The 26,128-nt window shown below is 44.0% G+C and overlaps 1 protein-coding gene across 6 annotated transcripts in view; it reads right to left on the bottom strand.

Annotated features, from left to right (window-relative positions):
* The window catches only part of LOC135917655 (uncharacterized), a 597,391-nt gene that overhangs the window by 407,293 nt on the left and 163,970 nt on the right, over window positions 1-26,128 (bottom strand). For 4 of the 6 annotated variants that reach the window (XM_065451225.2, XM_065451224.2, XM_070537234.1 and 1 more), the window contains 2 exons: window positions 25,383-25,535; window positions 12,838-13,061 (listed from right to left, as the gene is read on the bottom strand). The gene's annotated coding sequence lies outside the window, so the exon portion shown is untranslated. The remainder of the gene's footprint in view (window positions 1-12,837; window positions 13,062-25,382; window positions 25,536-26,128) is intronic. The other 2 variants (XM_070537235.1, XM_070537236.1) reach the window with 2 other exon arrangements.

Below are 26,128 nucleotides of genomic sequence, written 5' to 3'. Positions count from 1 at the left end.
CAGGATTGTCATGCAGCGCAATCCATAATCAGAACACGAGAGAATAATAAACACGAAATAAACGTTTCGGAAAGGGTTAAGAGTGTGTGCAATAATGCTCATAATAGAATAGAGTGTCTGTCTGCAAGGATTATAGTCCGCCAACAAACTACCTCATTGTACCCGCCACCCGCGAGAGGGCAGTGCAGAGCCAAGTTTATGGTGTTTCTCTTCTGGATGCTATGGATCGACTAATAAGGGCATGGAGGAAAAACAATAAGGAGAAGCTGGCTGAAAAGCATGGCGCTGTTTACGGGAGGCTCTTCAGCATTTTTATGGTTCGCCAGCCACTCATCCTCATGCGCCATTTATATTCAGAATATCTGGAACGAAAGTACAAAGTGCTGTCGCGAAAAAAAAAAAACAGAACAAACGCAATAAGCTGGACGAATAGGATGTCGGGTTCACCAGACCAGATTAATGCGCTTGTGTTCATAAAATACTGAAGGACGTTCGCAAAAAACAAAAGCGAAATGATAACGATACCACGCAGTCTCACTGCTCGACTGGCACCACTTTATTTCTGGATTCGTGCGATGAAGATGCATGTGCACACTCAGACGATGGAACGGGCCGTAATACGTATCCTCCGCGGAGAATGCAACATTTGAGTGCAACCCTTGTTGGTATAGAGCGGGATAAAAAAAAGTACAACTGTCTGTGAATAAATACTTAAGGTCAAGCCGCTTCGTGGAGCACTTTCTTTGCATTCGTTGTGAAGATGAGCGAGCAAGAAACCTCGTTGCTTTATACGCACTGTTGGAGAACTTGTGGCAAACATAAAAAACAAAACAAAAAGCAACAAGGAAAACTTCGCAATTGCTTCGTCCGCGTGAATTGACTATGTCGCAAGTGTTTAAACAGTGCCTCTTTCTTCATTCTTTGCCGTCATCGCGAAGTAGACGGTAGTGTAAACACGAGATTCTCGAACGCATTCTTTATCCAATGTCATTTTGTATCTCCATCTCCGGCTTGTGTGCGCGCGTGGAGGAGACCAGTGTAAAGGTGAAAGAAAGTGATATCATTACATATTATAGCACGCAAGTACTTTGCGATGTTTACTGTTTCTGAACTCGCTATACGCTTTTCCAAAGAAGCAGTGAGTCACGTAACGGCAACTAACTGGGAGGTTCACGTAGTTCGTTTCAGAATTTAGGTATCCTACATATCTAATGCGTCAACCACAGGAAACACATTTTTTTGCATGTATAACAAAGGGCAAGAAAGAGCTGCTAATGGACAAGCGACAGACTTAATATTCACTTCACCCGCCATGGTGGCGTAATGGCTATGTTGTTGCGCTGCTAAGCACGAAGGTGCGTGATCAAATCCCCCTGAAGGTGAAAGGCAAAAAAACAGTCGTGGGCACTGCATCGAGGGCACGTTAATGAAACCCAGGTGGTAAAAATTAATTTGAAGTCGCACACTACGGCATGTCTCAATCGTAGTTCTGGCACGTGAAAACCCTTGAAATGAATTTCGTTTTCCCTATTCACATAAAAAAACACATAGGTAAAGAATTCAGCACTTGTTGTAGAGTTTGAAATCGAACTCGCGAGCTTCTACTATGCTGATAGCTACAATGTAATGACAATCTCCCATTGATCAGTTCTACAAATTCTTGCTCGAGAATGCTACTGATGCTTGCAAAATAACTGCATTGCACGTTGAAGAGGACGCACAGGTTTCTTTATGGTTAGCAGAAAACATGTGGCAGCGATCAATTTGTAATCAGTCTTAAATAAAGCGAAGAAAAGTGGGCGTGGTGATAGTCAGAGGAGGAGCAGGTGGGTTGTAAATAGATATAAAAAAATTTTGATAGCAGCAGTTTGGTGTTTTTGATGACGTTGCCATAATATGTTGCACAGAGCTGTGCTGTCGAAAATTCAATGCGTAGTAAGGGCTTTTATTCAGGGCACTCAAGATAATACTCATATATAAAATGCCATTGGTACACTCTTCGTTAACAGTATTCATATACCATCCCAGAAATGACCTACATAGTACGAATAAATGCACGTTACTTATTAATTCTGCAGAATTCATTTTCTATTCCCGAACAAAGCAGATATATGTTTGATAGGCGTATACTTGTGCGTGTATTCGGACTGGGACCTGTCCGTGTAGCATTACACACAGTTTCCAGCACTTCAAGCTATAACTACGTCACTTATACGTCCAGCCTCTTCCTATGATCTACAATTACTCCTGTCTTGCTCCAACTAAGGCCAACGCCTGCAAATTTCCTAATTTCATCAACCCTCCTAATGGAGCTAAGCAGGCCATGTGAGGCGTAGGGTAGATAACCAGTGGACCACAAGAGTTGCATAATCGGTACAAAGGAAAGGGAAGCGTGGTCAAGGACGGCAGAAAACTAGGTGGGGCTGTCTTCTATATAGTACAGCAGCCCAATGCTCCAACAATTAGGTGGTGGTGGTGGTGGTGGTGGTGGTGGTGGTGGATTGTAGCAACAGGCGGGTTTAGCCTGGCGAACAAGGCCGGCAATTGCTCCGCCCGAGCGTCTCGCACAATACCGCTGATGGGTTTCACCAAATGTCCATCAACCCAGTCTCTCTTAAGAATTCGATCAGGAGACGTGAAGTTTCTTTGCGGGCCATCACTGATCCCTCGGGAAATATAAGGTGTTGCAGGCACGCATGCGGAAGGTCCTTGTTTTGCAAATTCTTCCGGAGAGTGTCTCTTGCATCTTGGAATTGCTGGCAGGACCACAAAAAGTGCTCAATGTCTCCTGTCTCGTTGCATGCCGTACAGTTGGGAGAATTTATTCGCCCCGTTTTAAATAACCAGGCCGGTGTGTAAGCAGATCCTGTCCTTATACGATGTAGAAGTGAGGCTTCCTCTCGGTGCAATCTCTTGGTTACGCAGGGCATATGCGGTGGAACCCAAAGCGACGCAAAGTGATTTCGAATTTCAGATTTTTGCACTTGGTTACTCTTTGGAGCCTTGATTTTGGGAGGATGATATAGCGCTGCGTATGCAAGCGCATCAGCTTTTTCGTTTCCTGAGATACCAATGTGGGAGGGAATCCACTGAAACTTTACTGTGAAGCCTTTGTTGTTGAGGTCTTTCACGATGGCTAGGGATTTGCGTGGGAACTTGAGGGATGGCATACCACGGTATACTTGTTGTAATGCGGCCTTTGAGTCCGTAAGGACAACCACATTCTGCGGAGGCAAAGTCTTTAATTTGCGCAGAGCAGAAGCTATCGCTACGCCTTCCACAACTGTCGACGAGGCTATACAGTCCAGACGCCCAGACCACGTATATCTTAGAGAGGGAATGTAGTATGCAGCTGCACAGCGGTCTTCGTCTGCCTTGACAGAGCCATCTGTGTATACTTGTAAGTGATTCGGGTAAGTCGTGTTCAGGTGTTCCAGGACTAATGACTTGGCTTCTCCAGATGGAATGCAGCTCTTTGATTGCAATTGTGGTACACTTAAGTTGCATGTGATGTCCTCGAATGTCCAGGGTGGTTCTATCCTTTCTCTCGGTCTCGAGCAGCGCAATCCTAATACGCGAAGCGTGTTCAATGCTGCATAAAAATGTGAGCGCGGCCTGTTACCTATACGTCGTAAGAGGGCTCTACCGGGCGTAGACTCACTCAATCGTAGAAGCTGGATCATCAGAGCCTCGGAAGCCTGTAGTCGTAGAGGGCGTGATTCAGCTTCGTAGAGCACTTTCTTGTTTGACGCTGGCTGAGGGACTCCAAGGCAAAGTCGGATACCTTTTCTGTGGATGGCTTCTAAGCGCTCGTATTGGCTGTCCGAGGGTGACATCAGAGGTAGCTGATACAGGACTCGACTGGTAACCAACGCTGTATGTAGCCGTAGCATTGACGTCGGGTGGTTGCCCCAGCGTATGCCAGCGACCCGCTTGAGCACATGTAGCCTGGGTGACGATGACTCCACAACGTGGTCAACACCGCGGCGCCAGAGTAGCCTGTGGTCTAAGGTAACGCCCAGAAATCGGACGTTGGTGACCTGTCGAAGCTGGTATCCGTCCAAAGTCAGCGTAAAGCGTGTAGATTTTCTTTTCACTCCAGGAAATAGTACGAATGATGATTTCTCTGCTGATAGTGTTAATCCAAGCGTTGCCAAGTGACCCTGAATTGCTTTTACTGCTCCCTGGGCTATTCGTGCGAGGCGGCGATGCTGGTAGCCGGAGACCCATATGCAGATATCATCGGCATATATAGATATCTTCACTGGTGTTCGATGGTTTAGTACTGTTGGGAGGCTACTCATGGCAATGTTAAATAATAAGGGAGATAAAACACTCCCCTGTGGCACGCCACGAAATATACGTATTTCATCGCTCAGAGTGTCGCCAAGACGAACTCTGATGCGACGATCATTAAGGAACGTATGTATGAAGTGCAAGAGATGACCCGTGACGCCTATAACTTGTAACTGGCTGATGATGGCTCTTTGAGACACGTAGTCGTAAGCCTTAGAGACATCCATAAAAACAGCAAGTGTCGACAGGCCGTCCGCACTGTAATGTTCTATGTGGCTGAGCAGGTCCAGCACATTGTCTTGAGCGCTTAGACGCTGCCGAAACCCAGTCATGCACGATGGTAGTTTTCGACCCTGCTCGACATACCAAGTGAGTCTTGTGCATGCCATCTTCTCCATTAGCTTCGCTGCACACGAGGTCAGTGATACCGGTCTGTATGAGTCCAGAGCTGCAGGATTCTTTCCAGGCTTCAGAACCGGTACCACCCAGGCTACCTTCCATAAATGTGGGATAGCCCCACTGGCCCAGACTTGGTTGAAAAATGCCAGCAAATCACGCCGCCTCTCAACCGGTAGGTTAGTCAGCATCTGATTACTGATAAGGTCAGGTCCCACCGCACAGCGACGTCGGAGGCTGCTCATGGCTAGTTCCAGCTCTCTGAGTGTAAAAGGAGCATCCATTAGGGACGAGGATAGCGGCGGAGGCGGGTCGGTTGTGCTGGCTGACCTGCCAGAAGAGTATATTTCAGCGAACGCATTCGCAAGACAAGCGAGTGTCTTGCCTAACTTCAATGCTAGGGCTTCAAATGGCTTGTGTGGTCGAAAGTTTCCAGCAAGGTTATTAACGACCCACCATATCCTTGGAACTGGTGTGAAGACCGATAGGCTTGCACAAAATGATGCCCATTGATCTCTTCTTAGTTTCCTTGTATGCCGCCGAATCACTGCGTTAATCCTGTTGTATATAGTCTTCATTGGTGGGTCACCCTTCGTCCTCATCAGCCTCCGTTCCGCTCTTCTACGGGCAGCGCATAGATTTTTGAGCTTTAGATCCGGAGCGGGGAAGTGGTCGGGTAGCTTCAGCTCAGCGGTAGCCAATCTCTTGCTACGTAGCATGTCCGCGAACAGGTCTCCAGATGATTCGCTTAGGCCGTCCCTGTACGTATCCCAATGCGTCACAGGACAGGATCTTCGGCCGTTGGTTCTATATCCAGCAATGTTAACGAAGACAGGAAAATGATCACTGCCCATTCTATCTTTGCTAGTCGTTGACGATGCGAGGATGTCCGTTGAATGTAACGTCAAGTCAATGACACTGTAAGAGGCCGGTGGTCGAAAAAACGTCGGCTGTTTGTCATTTGCCACGCAGAGTCCCTCGGTGTTTAAAGCTCTAACAATTTGCTTTCCACGTGCATCAGTCGTCTTGTCGCCCCAGAGAGTATGGTGCGCGTTAAAGTCCCCACATATAATCCTCGGAGCTGGGCAGCGGCTGCAGAGGTCTCTTATAATTTCTCCCATCGGGACCTTCTGACGAGAGCTCACATATACGGAGGCCACGCTGAGACTTCGGTTTCCCAGCCGCACTTGTACAGCAGTGACTTCCAATGCACTGCTGCAAAGGTCTTGGACTGGTAGAACGTAATGTGGTATTTCCCGTCTCACATATAGCATGGCGCTTCCGTTCGGAAATGTCGGAATACTTTGGTTTCCATGTGCGACATAACCAGCAATTGATCTGGAACTTGGAAGACCAGCCTCGGACAGGGCCAATATTGGCACAGGCATGTTGCGTAAGAAAAGCGACAGTTCCGGTAAGTGGCACGCAAGACCCGCACAGTTCCATTGCATAATAAGTGGCACTTGTGGACGAGATGGTGAACATTGTGTCCTCACCGCATCCATATTATTGCTTGGTGCTTTAAGAAGAGGCAGAGCTTATAATCACTGACTCGAGAGCCATGACTACTTCGAGCATTTCCTTCATCGAGCTCGCCGGCATCTTCTCTATGTGTGATCACAAGGCCTTGAAGAGAGCACGTAGCACCTGCTGACAGTCCTCCTGTTGATTTTTTTCATCGCAACGTGATTCGGGTCGCTGCAGTGCAGACACATAACTTCGCTGCTCCGGTTGTTCAGCAGTCTTGTCTTCTACGGGGCCTCTGTTCACTGATTTGACTGCTTTAGCCGGTCCGCTGCGCGATGGCACCACTGTGTCCTGGATTCCTGGAGAAGGCTTCAGGCTTGGAAAATCAGTTTCACTCTTTGAGCTCCATTTGATTTCGTCCGACTCTCTGTGAGTTTCTGTCTTTTTCTTCGTCGCATTTTTCTCAGCGTTTCCTGTTGGCCCCAATATAAACGTTTTCTTACGCTTTATTGCCGCTGCACGCGTAGGACACTTGCTATAACTAGCTGGGTGATCCTCACTGCAGTTTGCACATAGAAAGTTCTCGCTGCACGCGCATGTTTTGAAATCGTGCGGTCCTCCACATCTCTTACACCGCTGCTCACCACGGCAGTACTTGGCCACATGTCCATAGCGTTGACACTTGAAGCAGCGAGGTGGTGTCTCAACGTAGTCAATGGTCTCGTGTCTTGTGAAGCCCAAGTTGATCTTCTCTGGACGGTCTGTATTTGGAGCGAACGTAAGGACCACCGAGCTGGTTCGCCTGGACTCCCAATCGGTTTCAGAAATTTGGACGCGTCGCGTGACTCTCCTTGCATGGTGAACACCTTGTGGTTTTAGGTATAGCAGCAGTTCCTCGTCAGTGTACCACTTCGGTACTCCTCTAATAATGCACGTGTTTTGCATGTACGAATTGGGCACTCGTGCTGATATTGCAGTCCCTGAGATTGACTTGCAGCTGAGAAGGGAATTCACATGCTCTTCTGTCTGTACATCTAGAAGCAGGGCTCCTTGAGCTGTAAATCGGCTCCTAACTGGCGATGTGCCAAGAATTTTTTCAATTTCCATAGACAGAACAATGGGATTTACTTTCTTCAGGTCGTCTCCTTCTGTGGCAGGGGTAATAATCACTGGGATTCCGACGGTCCTCTTCTTGCGGTGACGCACAAGCCTGAAGCCTTCATCGTCCAGATCTGTGATGTCAGCTATGTCACAATCGTCAATAAGCGTAGACTCGTCGTCTGTTTCTGTAGCCTTGTAGCGCTTACAGCCACGGTTGCTCTCGGGGTCAGTCGGTGGCCTCTGGCCCGGTGTCAGGTCAGGCGTAGTCATGACGGAGCTCTCACCGCTACCAGATCGGGCTCTTCTGCAGGCTCCTATCGAAGCGGCGGGAGGCGAAGGTCCCCCCGGCCTCCGGTAGGGAAGGTACCTTGGCGAGTCGTCCGACGTCTTCGACAAATCTATTTGGGAAAACGTCGAAAAAATTCAAGAACACTCGGGAGCGAGACAGCAGTGCGACTGTGTCGAACCAAACAATTAGGCTCCTATCGTACTCATGCTTTTCCTGTGCCAAAGCCGCTCTTCGAAACGTCTGGCACGTGCAGCACAGGCAAGTTGCTCACATTTCCTCCCTCGTGTAAGCTGGTGCTTTGGGACGCTGTGTCAGAGTGCGCTGCCTTCTGGACTAGCCGATATTTTTCGTCAGATGAACATGATACTTAAAGAGTGGGTGAAGTCCGGGCATAATGCTACATCATTAACAAAATCATAAATATGCAGATGACCTTCGCCCGGCGTATATAGGCAGAAAGTTTCAGCATACTTTGCCGAAAAATGTGCCACGAAGGAACGTTAGGCTTAATCAAAAATCATACGGACAAGTACGCTGGCTTAAGGGCATATCATATTCAAGGCTAAGGATGCCGCAAAAATGCAAAAACCTAGATGTATATAATTTCCCACTAAACTTGTGCCAAAATTTAGAAGTATGCGAGTACGACGTAGCTGGACAGAGCCAAAGTATTGTTGTTTGCCGTCGCTTGCAACAAGTCAGACAACTTTTGTATTTTGTCTAATTAAATAATAACTTATTTTTACATAATTAAGTTCGCAAATATTATAATTAGAATAAGATTGTTAATGAGAAAATTGTAGGTCTTCATGAAAAATTCCCGATCCATGTTTATGTTGCTCTATACGGGCTGCATAAAAGTTTTTCCAAGCTTTAAAGAAGCCACGAAAGGACGTGAAAATTGCCGTGCGATTAAAAAATATTCTCATAAAAAGAACTTTGTTTATATTAGACAGAAGACCATTAACTTTCAAAAAGATACTTGGCCCATGGCCAACTGCGGGCCTTCAAAAAAGAGCACTTCTTGCTCTGAAAAATTTTTAGAGGAGACCAACATTTTGGGAAACTATTAAGTATCAGATGATCCGAATACGTTAATGAGTTACATAAACGTTGTTCGTCGTTCATAATTGGGTTATGGGGTAATCACATCTTTTACGCAACATGTCTAATTCTGTTCTGTACTTGCAGTGTATTACATGTGTTGTGTGTTTTGGCTGTTCAAAACATCTGACTTTATGTATGCGTACGTGGACTGAACTAGTGCACAGAACTTTGCGACTCATGTACTGCTGGACTGTATATTTTTTATTGATCCGGTGTTCTACTGAGTGTTATATTTTGCGTCGCTATTCTTCCTTTGTACGCAAATTTGTTTACTTAGCCAAGTGACAAGGAGTAGCCGGTGCCACCATAAAGGCGCCAACCTCTCTTAACATTCCCTTCAATAAAAAAAAAAAAACTTTCTGATTCCCAATTTTGCCCTTATTAGAGCATTTGAGAATTAATAAATTATATACAAGGTTGTCTTGAACTCTTCTGCCCTATTCGGATATTCTTCCAAGCATATATATGGCATATATAAAGCAAACCCCGCAGTCCCACACACCAGAATGCAGCCTTAGTTTTATACTGTACAGTTCCCTGTGCTCGTCTTGCCGTGAACAGCATTTCTTTACTAGGCGAAGTTCATCCCCTGCAAACTACGTATTCGACCCGTTCTCTGGGAATTAGAATTCCTGACTTCCACGAATCTGTGCACACACCCTCACTCTGTGCAGGGTATGTTTTTCAGCGTTGGCGCCGACACTTAATCTGGGATTCCGACAGAATACCAGAGCTGCTGGGCCTTCCACTCTCACAGCTTTGCCGGTGCAGAGGCAATCGTCTCAAGTGCAGGAGAATTCAGAAGGAAATCCCCACCTCTGCCACTGCACCCTGCTTAGCATTCAGTAAGATTCGCACGCTTCTCCAAACAAGATGCTCGGCTCTAATCCCAACACAGCGTCGCTTGCAAGACAACAAGCTTCGATCTAGGCTTTGTTCTGCGTCTCGCCCTGCTTTATCGCGAACATGGCTCAAAGCATGGCAGCTCTACTTTTAACGCAATTTTGCGACATGCCTGCAAGCGCTCCATGCGATTCCTTCAACCTTAACGGTGCTCTATTTCAAGCTTTCTATTTGTGTTTACAACCTACTGCCAATCCCAATTTGATTGTTGACGATAAATAGCTAGTAATAAGTTCCAGAGCAATACCTCTTATTCCATAAAACGGTAATTTACGTAATAATATTTATGTTTAATAGAATCTAACGCTTTTTTGAAGTCTAGGAATAACGCAAGTGTAATAAACTTATTTTCAATATTACTAATAATTTTGTCTTATTTTGATAAGTCCCATTTCAGTGCATTTTCTTTTCTGGAAACCATACTGATAAATTATTATTGCTGATGTTTTACTGAGGTAAGATGTTAATCCGCTCTGGATAACATTTTCTGCAATTTTGGAAAATACAGGTAGAACTGAGATTGGGCGGTAATTATTAAGATCATCATGACTGCCGCCTTTGTGAATGCCACACCCTTGCCATTTTTCGCTGCTGCGGAAATATCCCTTTTTCTAACATTACGTTATATATGTGCACCAGGACGGGTGCAACTACATTAGCTATAGTTTTCACTGCTTCCGCTTTAATATCCTCAGTTCCAGTAGAAGAATTATTCTTTTGTTGTGACACGTACATCTCTATCTGATATGGCGTCACCGGCCCGAGATAGAGTGAACTTGCCGAGCAATTAAGCAGCTAGTCAGTAGGGTGTGGACCGGTAGAGGTGACATTGTTACCAGAGCATACAGTTAGAAAGTAATCATTCAATTTATTTGATAGAGAGGCACCGCTATCAACCGTTCCGCCGATATTGATCTCGTTTGGTATTGGTGAGTTGGCTTTCGAACGCAATTTATTGAAAACTTTCCATATTTGCGCCCGAGTATGTTTCTCAAAAAATGTCTTGCTGTAATATCCTTGCTTAGCTCTTTTGAAATCAGAACTTAGTTTATTTGTTGTTACTTTGAAAGTACAAAGTAAGTTTAAATCTCTACTTTGTAAAAACTTCGCGAAAAGCTTGTTTTTGTGAACAATTATTTTGTATAGTTCTATATTTATCCACGGCTTTCTGGACCTTTTGTGTTTGGTACGATGAGTCAGTGGAAAAGCAATTTCGTATATGGCTAATTTTTTTTTCAAGAATATATCATAACAAAGGCTGAGGTTTGTTTCCTTGTATGCGTCAGACCAGTCCAACTGAAGGGTTAATTCGTAAAAATGGCTCAATGTTTTCTCATTATATTTTCTCTAACAAGAATGCTGTGTTGAATTATTTAACTCATATTTATGAATAGGTAGGATAGCGAAAAATGGAAGATGGTCACTGAGATCAGAAGCCAGTACACCAGAAATAACATCAGAGCATAGAAAATCCGTAAAACACAAGTCAATACTAGTTTCACTATTTTCAGTTGTTCTTGTCGGTGCCGAAATTACATTCTCACAAGTATACCTTGACAAAATATCCTATAAATCTCTAGACGCCACACTACCTGATTTTATGTCAGTGTTAAAATCACCGAGTACAACAAGCGAGTTGTTAGTGTTAGCAATGTAGCGGAGTGTATCTCCTCAACACGACAAAAAGTTGCTTATCTCTCCGGAGGGAGGCCTGTATATAAAACTACAATTATACCATTTGATTTAACAACCAAGATTTTATAGTCAACGTGTACCGTAGAGAACTCTTCAAGCTAAGTATATGCTATAGCATTACGAAAGCAAAGTGAGATGCCTTCTCCTTTATGATTTTTTCTGCAAAGTGATACGTTGGAATGGCCATCTAGCGATGCAGCGTTGTGGCAATCCGTGAACCACGTCTCTGTAAATGACAGAATATCAAATTTGTAGTCTAAGTTGCTGAGAAAAACACTAATATCATCAGCTGTATTAATTAAAATTATTGTATTCAGGCAGAAAGAAGATCGCGAATTTATTGCTCTGCTCACGAAAAGTATATGCTACCGTTTTTTTTAAATTGTCCAACACTGTGGTATACATTGGTATGCGGGTTGCGTTCTTTGTCTATATTTATTTGCATTAGAAACATAGGGGCGAGTCTTATGCATTGCTCGAAAACCTAGTTTCTGCCTGCGTTTCCATTTGTTACAGCGAGAAAGCTATGTGATGAGGGGGATCTGTGCTTAATTTTTTCAAGGTGTGATTCATTTATGATATGCAATGCTGCTTCCCCGCTTACTGTACGAACCATAATCTTTCCATCTCTCTACCACGTGGATTCGTAGCCCCTCTCCTTGGCGGTGGTACGTACCAGCCACAGCAAATGCTTATTGAGAGGTGTCAAGTTGTCATAGAAACGCAAATCTGCTTTAGTGTCTCTTAATTGCTTAGCGCTTTCTTGCCACTTTGCCTTTGTTTTACGCGAGAAAAATCGCACTATGATCGGCGGCGTTCGATCACCTTTGGTGGGCAAGCGGTGAACGGCTTCCACATCATCAGTCAGCGGGGCCAAACCAAGGTGCCCAGCGATATTGTTTACCTTAGACTGAATATCCTCCTTCGCTTCATAGGGGGCTCCATGTATTTCTGGATTGAGCCTTCTTCCATATAGTTCTAAATCATTTAATTGATCTTTCAATTCTTCAACTTCGCTTCGTGCCGCAGAATTCTCGACATGCTCCATGCTATATTTAATTCCTGTGATTTCACTGTCTTGATCTGACAGCCTTTTCAGAAGTTCGTCATATTTATCTGACATATGTTTCATTGACACTTATGACTGCATTTTTCATTTCCAGAAGAGATTCGACTTTTTCTGTCAGAGGCAGCAATGCATTCAATTTTTTGTTAATGGCAGACATCTCTCTTCCTACATCCTGCTCATTGGGTGCTGGATTACGGACAGAAGTGACGCCAACGCGCAGAGTAGCTTGCGAGCATGTTTTGCTTTCCCATTCAGGAAGAGTGCCATCCGCTTTCTTCTTCTAAGTTTACGCTGCAATGCCAGAGCACCTGCCGAAACGATAGGTTAATTCGCACCTTTTACAAGTGACGAACTGTCCCGTTACCGGAAGCATTTCAGAACATCCAGGGCATTCATTACCATTAGCCATGTCTATCTAAGAAACCAAAGAAAAGGACCACAAAAAAACAATTTTGCAATTTGGCAGCAGCAGCAGTGCTTAAGCAAATTAGAGCAGGGAAGTAAAGCAACCAACCTGCAGGACAGGGGAGATTTGTCAAGCGCTGTCCATCCAAGGGGCGTCGCACTGCTGCCGCAACCAAATGCAACTGTGTAGCTGAAGCTCGCGCCGGCCATCGTAGTAAATTCTGGGGCGGCTGACGTCAGATATCTCGGCCAGAATCAGCAGAACAGCCTATGCACAGCAATGCGGCGATTCCAGCGGTAGTTGCGGTCCCCGAGATTAGTTTCCGTCCGTGGCTGCAAGACAGGAGAGACTTGTCAACCGCTATCCATCCAAGGGGCGTCGCACTGCTACCTCCTCCGCGCTACCTCCTCACTCATGCCTAGTAGCCTTGTTTTTTTTTTTTCATTGACGCCAGCACACCTTCCTGCAATTCCGCCTTTGTTATATTTTCATATCCTCGAGCTGTAGTTAATCGCAGACTGCCTTCTGTTACTGATCCAACGCTCGCGGAGCTGCATGCCCTGGCAGCAGCCTTTCATCATCTGTTTCCGAATTCTAATACCTCCAACTATATTTACTGGTTTCATGGAAGCTTGCAGCAAGCTTCATCAGGGTATGCTTCCTGTTTCACTTGCCCCTCTCGTAACATATTCTTTATACGCAGCAGTGAAGGTTGTGTGGATTCCTGATCACGCGGGATGGTCGGGGAAGGAATGGGTTAACCCGCTCACATGTGAAACTTTGCACCAGGCTCCTGACATCGCTGAACCAGCTCCACACACTCCACATTACGCACCGCACAGCCTAGAACCCTATCGTCTCCATAGGTGCGTCTTCTCCCTCTGCCCCCCACCCCCCCTCCACACCCGGCACTCCTGCGTGCATATGGCCTTGAACTATGGCCTTCTCAATACAACGCGTTACTCTGCGATTCGCCGCTACCTTGTCCGGGCATTGGCGAAAATAGTAGCAAAACTATTGCAAACGCTAACCGTTTTTACAAAAACGTTTAACTAAATAACAGCCGATGACGTTATAACAGCACCACAAAGGGAAGCAATGATGTGAATGATTCATTTGGTTTCTCAAAGCATTCAATAAATGCGAAGATATTTTATCTCGAAAGATCTTTTCGCTGAACTTCTACATTCAAGACCTGTCTGTTAAATATAAGCAGCAGAAGATGCTATACTCTTTGATCATGAAAGCTCAAAGAGCCGGTGATGGGTCGTGAATATCTTAGTGTGCCTAAATCTTGGCAACTGCATCTATTTATGTGGGTAGTCGAGTTGAATTTAGCAATAGTGTATAAAAAATAAATCTTACCACATTTACAGCACGTTCTACTCTCGTCGCAAGTATGAAAGCAGCAATAAAAAACAATAAAGTGAAGAAGAAATCAATGCCTATACATTGACAGCAGAGGACATCTTGTCGGCCATCAATCAATTACATCTGCTCCTGATATGACGTCACTCGTTACTCATGTGCCTGGATTAAGTGACCATGATGTTCTTCATTTTACATTGTCTATTCCATCTACACGTGCACAAAAACTGCTCAAACAAATACGGGACTACAACTGTGGCAATTACGATGCTATTAACATTGAACTTTCCTCCTTCCTTGACAACTTAATTTCAACCTACAATGTGCAGTCCTTCGAAGAACTTTGGAATTCTTTTAGAACAAAAGTAGTTGATCTAACTAACAAATTTATTCCTTTACGAGCTGTTTACGACAACACTAACGCTCCCTGGTATAACAGATATCTCAAGCGGTTATCGAACAAAAAAAGCAGGCTGTTTCATAGTGCGAAAAAATCGCCTAAACCAGAGAGATGGGCTGTACACAAAGCCGCTTCTACGGCATATTCAGAGGCACTGAAAACGGCGAAATATACCTTTTTTCATTCAACGCTTCCGTCCTTACTCAAAACTAACCCTAAACGCTTTTGGAACACAATGAAAAGCAGCAATAACAACGACGTATCTCTCAATAACAATGGTGAACCAGTTCCGAAGCATCTTTGCGCCTCAATCTTTAATGACACCTTCACAAACTTGTGCTGGGACCCAATATTCACTCTTCCTTCTTATCCGAGAGCACATCTTACAGCTATGGATCCCATCATGCTTGACCCAGCCGGCATTCGTGCTATTATTAACAGACTAAAACGATCATCTTCATGTGGTCGGGATGGCATCAACGCTAAATTCTTGCAAAACACTAATGAGTACAGCTCTATCATTTTGAATTACATTTTCACCAAATCGCTCAACGATGGATGCTTGCCCAAGGATTGGAAAGTAGCCAAGGTCGTGCCTTTTTACAAGTCTGGTGACGCACACAACCCAAGCAATTATCGTGCGATATCACTAACATCTGTTCCCTGCAAAATATTAGAACATGTCATATTTACTCACTTAGTTAACTTCTTGGAGTCGAATAACTTTTTCCATCCATCCCAGCATGGTTTTCGTAAACATTTTTCTTGTGAAACACAGCTACTAACATTTACTAATGACCTTCACGCGTTCCTTGATGCCGGCCTCATTACTGATTGCATATACTTGGATTTTGCGAAAGCCTTTGATAGTGTAAACTATGAGCTCCTTATACTAAAACTAACCAGCCTAAACATTGACCCTTTAGTACTGAACTGGATACGCGACTTTCTTTCTAACCGGACTCAATTCGTCACGGTGAATGGAACCGATTCCCTGGAGGCACCTGTTTCCGCCGGAGTGCCACAGGGTTCAGTCTTAGGCCCATTACTATTTTTGATTTATATTAATGATTTACCTACTAGCATAGCTTCTTCTGTCTGTCTTTTTGCTGATGATTGTGTTATCTACCGCAACATTTCTAATTACACTGACACAATAATCCTTCAAAGTGACCTAAATAATATTTCTGCTTGGTGTCAAACGTGGAAAATGAAGCTTAACATTCTGAAATGTAAATCAATGAGAGTAGCGCGTAATAACATGCCTTGCCCAAACTACCTTCTTCACAGCACGGCGTTAGAATCTGTAACTACCTATAAATACCTCGGTGTACATATTACTAATGACCTTTCATGGAAGTACCACATCGAGCACGTAACTTCAAAAGCCAATCGCATGCTTGGGTACCTGAAAAGGAACTTCTCTCTCGCACCTTCATCACTCAAGCGACAGTTGTATATCACTTATGTCCGATCTAACCTTGAATATGCATCGTCAATCTGGGACCCTGGCCTTGCAACTCTTACCAATAACTTGGAGGCAATGCAGAATCGCTCAGCACGTTTTATTCTAAGTGACTATCATCGAACTTCCAGCGTAACTAACATGAAATCAATACTTAATCTGCCCCCGCTTGCAAATAGACGGAAACTATCTCGACTTGTATTGTTTCATAAGATCTATCATCATAATCATGTTCTTAGGACGCGTCTGATTAAACCGCCTAATTTTGTTTCATCTCGACTTGATCACAACCATAAAGTCCATGTCCCTCACCAAAACACTGCAACATACTCGCACTCTTTCCTGCCCAAAACCAGCCTCGACTGGAACAATCTTCCCGCCTCATTAGTTAACATTGCCAACTGTGACCATTTTCGTGATGCTCTTTCCAGCGAAATTTAACGCATTCCAACTTTTTTTTTTCTCTATGTTGGTTGGAAACTTCATCTTTTAGTGTCTCAATCGGTTGCGATGGTGTGTTCTTGCCGTAATCATTGTATAAGCCGTGCATGACAGTGTGAATTTTTGTTATTAGAAATTACATTCATTCCCATTTTTTCAAATTTTTGATTGTGTATGTGCAAATAACTGAACTTATGTTGAATGATTGATCCCCTCCCCTCTATAATGCTTGTATGCCTTGAGGGTACAATAAATAAATAAATAAATAAATAGCGAGATTTTTCTTAGACGATAGTCTCTTGTTTCTCCGCACGGTTTCCTCGTCTTGTATTATAGGTGGCGATAGAATTTGCTGTCATATTGTATGTGAATCCGCTTTCGACATCTAGATTTTTAACCTTATTTTGCGGTTGTTTTCTTACTTCTGAAAGCGCAAAAGCTAGAAAGCATCATTGCAAATGTTCTTTTTTTTAAGTTTATAATTTACTTCTACTGTGAGGTCGATGAAATGAAAAAGGCCCGTGAAGAAAAATACAGGGATTCGACTCTTGTATTTCGAAAATGGGATTTTGTCCACCTAGATCGGCTTCACTGCTCAGAGCGTTCAAAGTGTTCTTGTCTACTTACATTTTGGCCGATCTGATTCCTCATTTTTATATTGTTTGTTCTATCGATTTCAATTGACCAATACATGAGTTGTCTGATATTGACCAAGCTCCAATTAGTGCACCTTTTGCAGCATGGCAGATAACGGAGCTTGCTGATACAGTTGACCTCAAGTGTTTTCGAACAAACGTAATTTGAGAAGATGCTGAATTTTTTAGCAACTTGTGACCGTATCCAGCAAACCGTACGTGACTATCCTGTTCGCATATATGCTTGTACGGGCGGCAAATACATAAACCAGGTTCGCGTGCCCAGAATGCGAAAAGATTGTGCTTTTTCTCTGAACTCACCGTCTCTAAACGTTTGATGCCTACTGCACATACTTCCATGGTTACTTCCCAGAGAGAGAGAGAGCGAGATTGTGGGAAGGAAAGACATGAATGTGGGCCACGCCATGTTCACTTCTAGAATCTGAAGAAGGAGATAGCGGACGAAGACATAAAAGGAGCCATACAATGCGGTGCTTACTCTGCCCGGTCATGTCTGTTTATGTCGCGAATTTCCGAAGACCTCACCTAAGTTAGCATAAGTCATTGCATTAACGAATGTTGGGTGAATATTGTGCACGTGTGGATATTAGAGCAATAGATCTCTTTGGCTCGCCCACGAACTTTGCGGTTTGTCAGTTTCTGGCCCTTTACTGCCAACTTGGGATAAGGGCTGTCACTAGGTGCTACTAGGTGCCAGGGATGTTCCGTACCTCAGACGAGAATTTCCCATTCGTAAACATAAAAATTTAAACTTTCCACGGTTTTTCTCAGACGACTAAATAGAAATATAGAAAATTTCCCTGCACAAACACCCACACAGACCGTCTTTGAAAACGTATCTGGGCAACCACGTATATTAGATGATTACACTCATATTGCGTAACGTCACATGATTTCTTTTACATATTACTCGGACAGCATAATGAGAACTTAATTTCTAATGTGCCGTTCTGTTCTGTTCCAGACATCTCTTCCCGGCATATTCGGAACTTTTCAGGTTGCCTACAACCGACGCCCTGAAGCTTTGAGATTCTTAGTGGTATTACTTATTAGCAAATATTCATGTAACAGGTTGAAGTTTATGTTTACTAGTACGAAAGACCAAATTGACTATTTAACAACGCCGAATATAAGAACGACAAAATGGCCGACTCGAAATTAAGCTGGCGCTATCACAATGACATGCGGTGGATCGACAATATGATCTTTTTGCCAACTGGCATAATTTTAGTACTTGATCCAACGAATCTTAAATTTCCTATAGTATCAAAAAAGATTCCCTTTGGCCTAACGTTATGGCTGAATATTCCCCGAAAAAGGGAAAATCATTGACGTGCCTGATTTCAGGCTGCGCAGCCGAAAATCAGACGCGACAAATTCGCCGCGAAGACCCACATGTGCGTGTGCTCATGCACGTGAGGTTGTTTGTCAAGAACGTGTAATCCCTGATTTTCGACAAAAAGCATGAAAGAGTCATTGCGGCGGAGTGTGCTTGCGTCCTTTTTCAAGAGAACGAACTGAACGGTCAGTCCGGCGTCGACAGCGAGCTGCGGTTGTGCTGCTCTCTGCACAGCGGTCTGCTGAGCCCGACGTTGCCTGGTTGGAGCCGCGCGATTCGCTTCTTCAGCGGCGGATCGTGCCTTGCGCGGAGGCGTCACAACGTGCAGTGAATACTAACAGGCGCATCATCATCATATGACAAGTGGCATGATACGATGTCACTTCTGCATCCTGGGTCACCTGGTGCAATAATATGCAATTGTAATGCAAAGCGTGCACGCATCGACGCTACGCGGCGTGCATTTCACATCGCACGTCTCCTGACGTGCTAGGAGGCCTGAATAGGGCATGTTTCTGAAGTGACTAGAAAGCGTTGGCGTGGCACAGTGAGAGAGTTGTTGACTCCCCCGCGCAACACCGGGGTTAGATCCCACCGCGAACTGGGTGTATTTTTGGTTTTATTTTTTTTCGTGGTGGTAGCTGCAATGGACACCAGCGACGTTGGCGGATATCGCCAACCGAAGCGGCTATTGGACTGAGCCCATAACAGCTTACGCTGTAAAAATGATTTCCTACGTAATACTTAAACACATGGTGTTGGCTCATATGCTGAAGCACTCCGATCTTTTATTGGAATGATGAAATATATTTAGCAGGTTCTTCGATTTATTTTATTTTCTGTCATTTTGCCACTCAGTGTGTGTTCTTGCCAATCATTAAGAATCTAGATGTCCTACAATGATTCCTACACAAAACCCATCAAATCAAACGAAACCATACCGGTCTTCGTGTGACACCAAACACGCATTAGCGATAAACAAATCTTCACTTCATGCTCACCCCAACGTGTCCTGAGCTGCATGCAATATTAACATGGCCAGATTGAAGAGATATCAGACAAAAATCACATGGACGAAAGAAAAGGGGATGGACATTTATTTAGAACTATTGTACTGGACTGAATGAACAACTAGTCGCTGACATAAGATTTCATCACCGCGCAATAGAGAAACAACACTACATAGTCTATCAGTAGATAACAGACCATTGCATCTACCAAAATGACCGTGCAGATGAGGTCACTGTGTAGCCATACTGTTGTCCAGAACAGACGCAGCTACAAGGCTCCATTCCCTCGCGCGTGAACTGACACTTTCAAAGTGTAACTCGTTGAAATCTACCAACGCTCGTCTCCACACCTTGTATCCGAATCTACGCTACGCCTTCCTTCAGGACTATCTAGAGCTGAGGAGACACTTCTGTGTCGCTTGTGACTTGGCGTGGCCTTCACGAATGCTTACTCATTTCATCATCATCATCATCATCATCATCATCATGATTTTTATTTTCACCACTAACTACAAGGTGAAAAAGTGAGAGCCGGAAAAAAAGCCGAAATTTCTTCGGCTTGACAAAGCTCCGGTCTCCCAGACAGGCACGCTAGCGGCTGGTGTAGCAATACAATCACGCATAAAGTGTGGATAAACAGTATTTGAAACATAAATATATGCAGAGACTTTCAGTTTATGGAAACTAGTTACAATACAGTTGTGTAAAATAACTCCCAGTATACAATTACAATATGTTATCTTACATATTATTATTTAACACACACTCAATCTCACATACCACAAGAATGCAAAATCAATATATATATATATATATATATATATATATATATATATATATATATATATATATATATATATATATATATATTATATGTATACATACATATGCATATTCTATGTACACAAACGTATACATATGTATTACATTAATGTTTCACATGATGTCGTGTGATACATAATAAAAATATGCTTCTCGAAAGTATTTTACCTCGCAAGGAGAACCTTCCCCACCCCTCACTGCAAGTTAAACAGGGCACAGGCAACCACCCTTCGCCTGTTACAGACGAATACATACCCCTCCCTCACACGCTATCACACTATATACCCCGACATCTACCCGAGCCAGACGTGCAAGGTCTGTAAAACTGAATCGGCAACACTCCCCCACATGCTATGGGAGTGCAAACACCAATATCAAGACCTTAATCCCGTGACCCTCTCGTCGAGATGGCACGCCGCCCTGCGCAGCTCCCACCTCGACGACCAACTCTGGGCGACCCAACAGGCCTACGAAGCGGCGAAGAGGCAAGACCTCGACGTCCCATCGTGGGGGGCCTAGGCCCAGCCGACAAAACTGCTGGTGCTTATTAAAGTTCACTCTCTCTCTCTCTCTTCTCGAAAGTAGGCGTCGCCGCCGCTGGGAGGCGGCTATCAGAAGTTCAGAGCTGGCAGACCAGCTCTGGGCCGTCCGGCAAGCCGAAAATGCCGCTCGAGTCCAAGGACTTCGAGCCGTCACCTGAGGCCACCACAGCAAGAAATGCCGGACTATTCTTTATTAAAGTTTCTTCTTCTTCTTCTCTCGAAAGTGATAAACACTCATGCCACCAGATATTTATTATTAGCGAAGACTCAGCGCTGGGAGACATATGGTGCCAAAACAAACTGAAGCAAGTAAGACAAAATACTGATGATCAGTAATTTTTTTTTATTTTTCACCGAGCCACCAGCTACTAGCGCACGTCTGCGTCGTTTGTCTTGTTTGTGCCCGGTTCAATTGCGCTACAACATGTTCAGTTTTCAAGATCCACGTGCCAACTACACCGCGAAACTATTTGCATGACGGACACTCATGATAACAAACGTCGCTAAGGTATTTGATTTTTTTTTTCACTCTACAGATTGCAATAAGATGATTGCTTGAACGCACGAATGACGTGTACGTTGATGTTACGAAGTACGGAAGGTGTGTTGTCGTTTGGGTCACTTTACTGGAAGTGGCAGGAAAGGTTATAATCACGCTTTTGTTGTGATTGTAGCCGTAATAAAAAAGAATAAGAAGTTCTTTTGCGAGAAGAAAAGCCGGCGTGTCAGACCACCCTACGTGCTAACTTTAAAAGATGGAACCACGATCTTAGGAAGAGGAAGGAAGACAAAGAGAAAGTCAGAAGCCCGAAAGAAACCAAATGGGCGTAAAGGATGAGATTTGTGTTTATTGGAAGTACGCCCGTAGAAACGAACCATATTAATTACTATACTACACCGGTGCCTTCACTCTACTACAGACGGGTGCGAAAGAAATTATTCGCGGCCTACAGTACACCACAAAGCCAGGGACCTAATGGTACTGCTTTGTAACTACGAAAAAAAAATTACATTGCAAATAAATAGAAGTCGATAGCCTTAACGACAAGAGCAGCGTAGAAATTTAAGCGCTGCCTGTACAGTAAACGGTGTGGTTCAGTCACGCGTACTATACGCCCATCTACCAAGAGGGATGCATGTCTGCAGCTCTATCTCTTCGAGCGTGTTCTTCAGTATTCGCGAAGGCTCATTTAACTGCTTCCATTAGGCTCCACGTTCCCTAGCGCTTGGTCTTAAATGTTTCCACTGAATCGAAAAGATCTAACGTTTAACGTCTATCCCAAAGATCCCTTCCACCCCTTTTCCACGCCGAACACTTCCTTCATCGTTTAGAATGGCCCGGTACTCAGGAGAAAGCCTCAAGCTCTGCCGAAGGAAACTGTAGTTTCCGGTACACTTGTACAATTGCTGTAAATTGTTTTATATGCGCCTTGCAATGGAGGGGCAAGGCACAGATGTGTTTTGGACTAACTTTGCACTGTGTGAAGACAACGATAGCCTACTAACTTAGGGCCTGCGGTATTCCTCCCTTTATTGAAGACACTGTGTGTGTGAGTGAGTGTTTAATTTTTATTTATTTTTATTTTTTATTTCGGTAACGTGCGCGTTGTCCAATTCACAAGCTTGGCCAAAACGGTTGGCGTTTCCTAATGTTATGCTAGAAAAGTGAGAAATGTTCCCGGTTTTCCAGATACAGGCAGGTCTGTTAAATGCTATTAAGAACACACTGGTGTTTTTCTTACGCCATGTCTGTCGATGTGTTATACGAGCGTCAAAGCACGCGCTTTCTAATTGGCAGAGTTCTTTACGAGGCCAGCCTTTTCTTCAATTTAGATGTACACATGTGGAAGCAGGGCTTCTGTATCGAAACCTATATATATATATATATATATATATATATATATATATATATATATATATATATATATATATATATATATATATATATATATATATATATATATATATATATATATATATATATAGAGAGAGAGAGAGAGAGAGAGAGAGAGTAAAAGAGCAATTATATAAGACAGTTGGACTGGTTGGTGCCTATTACAGACTTTCGCCATCATTAAATAGCACGAAAGTGACATCGGATGACAGCAAGAAGCACACAGGACAGGACGCTAGGTGTACTGTACTGTGTGCTCGCGTTTTGTCCTGTGTGCTTCTTGCTGTCGTTATATGCGTTTTTCGCGCTAGTCGATGATGCCTCAAGTCTGTTGAAAGACAATGCGTTTGCTCTACCGCACGCTACGACGCACAAAAAAACTACCGAGTTTGAACACGCTCCTCCTCTGTTGGAGAAAATCCAAAACTGTCGACAATAGAGCTGTTCACTGGCAGTGCCAGTCGTTGACGTTGCTGCATGCCTGAGTTCCTGTCACGCGCAGTTTTCAACGTCCACGTCGCCCGGGGCGACGGTGAGTAAGGGCGTGTGACACGCCTTCATCTGCTGCCACAGCAGCGCACGTTGTGCTTTTGCATATGGTTTCCGAACGTGTGAAACGAGCTTAAACATCAGGCATTTTAACTAAAGTAAGAAATGTTCTGCCAGAAATAGGAACAGAGCTCGCTGCATGCAGCGACAGGAAGGTGGCATACTCTGGAAGTAATTAAACAAGAAAGCAATGGTGTAACCTACTAAAGCATATAAGGCTTGGGCTTGAAAAAAGAAAACGAAATAGAAAGAAAAACAAGTATTTTAGGTTGTTTTCTGAGCGAACCTGGTTACAAATAAATAATTTATTTTGAAATATGAGCAATATCCTTCTAACTGTAGCCTTTGCACGGAATCTTCGTCGGACAGTACAACACGCCAGTACAAAATCAAATCTCTTTTCGTTTCTCTTTTTTTTTGTGAATATTCAGGCTATACTGAGTGGGGGTCAAATCAACAACACACCAGGAAACGTATTCACAAATAAGTTCTTATACGCTTGAACTGTTCGTAAGATCAGATGCCAGTCTGTCGTGAGGTCGCATATGTTAATAGCGAGCGCGGATACTGAATGAAAAACAACAAAAAAAAACAACAAAAAATGCAAATGCGAACGACAAGTTCTGTAAATTCGGCCCTAGTTTATTCGTGCTGTAGGCCAGAAATGAAGCTGTTTTGCCTTTTGCCTCGTAGTTTTCGACTTCATAGACAGCGTAACCTTTTTCGTGGAGCTCGAAACTAAAATATCCTCCTTCGCATTCGCCGAAACTGAGCTCTGAAGAGGCAGTTCAAAATGAAGGCCACCGCGACTAAAGTGGAAGCACTCATACTCGATCGTGTGGGCCATTTACAGCAACACCGAAGCACCACCGGAAAGCGTTGCATCCACCATAATAAAAAAAAACCTAACACAAGGGCTCCCGTGAGTACCATGAACCTGGCCATGCCTCAAATCCACGGAAAAGCGAAACTTTTCTTCCAGGGGAAAGTCTTCAAATAGCACCTTTTCTCTCAGTGTGCTGGCATTTTGTCGATGCGGCTTCGTTATTTATTTATTTCGTTTTTCTTCTTCTCGGAGCAGGAACTAAGTCTCTAGAGAACAGAGCAAATTGTTGGAAGAAGAAAAACCCGTTCACTGTATCAACATCATTTATCAATGCCTTCTTGCCAACCTATCTGTCTACGCAACATACTTCAACTTCCTAGAAGTTAGTTTCTTTTTCGTTCTACCTCACTGCTTCAATTCGGATCATCAAAAGCAGTGAGTCCTAGCTTTTCGCGGATGTTTCTTTTCAGGGAGTCGATACAACGGCCCACAGTCTTTTGCAAGTCAGGCTTTTCTCTTAGCTGTACTTTGTGCGTTGCTTCTCGACTTTCAACTCTTATTTCCAACGTACATTCAGTAACAAATAAAAAAGAACAAATCAACGAGCCGCAGAACAATTTACTCATAAAAGGACGATGTCATAAAAATGAATTAAGGCAGCGCAGGCCGCAGTACCGGGATCACCTGCTTTAAAGATATAATTGTGCATGGCGTAATGCCCACTGGACCATCGACCATTTTGCGTCCAAATGGACCAGTTCAGCTATAGTTCTCTATCCTGCTACCGATTTTGCTATTACTGGTTTCAAGTTTCCAGCGGCAACCAGCTGCAACCAGCAGGAAACAACTCTAGGCCATCGATCTCGTAACAAGGAATGAAGCGACACGTGCAATTCCTCCTCATTGTCTTTTTCTACAAACTCCTGTCGTCCAGGAGTTTGCAGAAGTTGTTTATTTTGGTGGCACTGCACTCTAAGCGTGCTAACATCTTGTGTGTGTGTATATATACGCTGTTTACAGTTAGTTTTTACTCTCACAGCAGAGAATGTTCTCAGATGAGCTTGGCTCGGCAAACGCTGATTCATGAACGTTGCACGCACTGACAGTGACAGGACTGAAAGCGCTCGTCAGAGGAAAGACGCCCTTCTGATGAAACCGTTGAGTGAGCAGCATAAAGGACACACAGCATGATTACTTCGGCGCTCGGGTCTGCGAGTAAAGAAACCTCCAGGTACACTTCCACTATGATGGAGGGTAACGTGTCCAGACCTCGGTGTAAGGACTGACAGCTCGGAGAAAAACTGATAAAAACCAGGTTCGGCGCCCCGTTAAGCTAATTACCTTAATCCCCTCTTATCGCGTGGTCGCCTCGGATGCCATTCCATCACAGCTCTCTTCCCGCGGCGTCGCCACATGGCGCCTTGATTGCGAAGACCAAGAAGCTTGGAAACACTGCGGTAGCACAGGTGGTGGGCTTGCGTTGGTCACGGCTACCTGGAATAGGGTGGCCGCCCACACATCGGGCATCAACAGTTTGGTCTCCGAAATAAATTTTATTCACTTCCTCATACGCTCCCAACGGCATCTCTTTAAAAAAAAAAGAAAAGAAAAATAAAAAAGAAGGAAAACACGCCGACACGAACCGTGCACGGAGACCATCCAGAATAGAATTTCATTATATTACTGTTTAATATTTGACGGTAATTATGTTACACGGATCATGTTATTCACTGTTTTCATTTCTGTGGCTTTAAGCGCCAAACGCGAATCTGATTATTAGGCACGCCTTAGAAGCATATATATTGTATTGTCTTCGGGATCGGCGCACCAAAGCGGTTAGGTAGACAGCCGGAAAGAAAACTGGTATGAAACATCAAGAACGCTGTTCGCATTAACAGATTCTCTTCTTCTCACTATTTGGCGCCGCCAAACGGTCGGACAGCACAAGGTTAGTGCTTATAATTTGATGCGTATAAAGACTAACCCTTCTGACCAAATCAGGCTTGTATGCCTGGAATTTTATTTCAGAGAAGGGGAAGAAAGGAAATGCAAGAAAGTTAACTAAATGTAAGACTGCGAAGCGGCTC

Source organism: Dermacentor albipictus, chromosome 4 (assembly GCF_038994185.2).
Source record: "Dermacentor albipictus isolate Rhodes 1998 colony chromosome 4, USDA_Dalb.pri_finalv2, whole genome shotgun sequence".
NCBI lineage: Eukaryota > Metazoa > Arthropoda > Arachnida > Ixodida > Ixodidae > Dermacentor > Dermacentor albipictus.
This window is presented reverse-complemented; position numbering and strand designations above follow the sequence as displayed.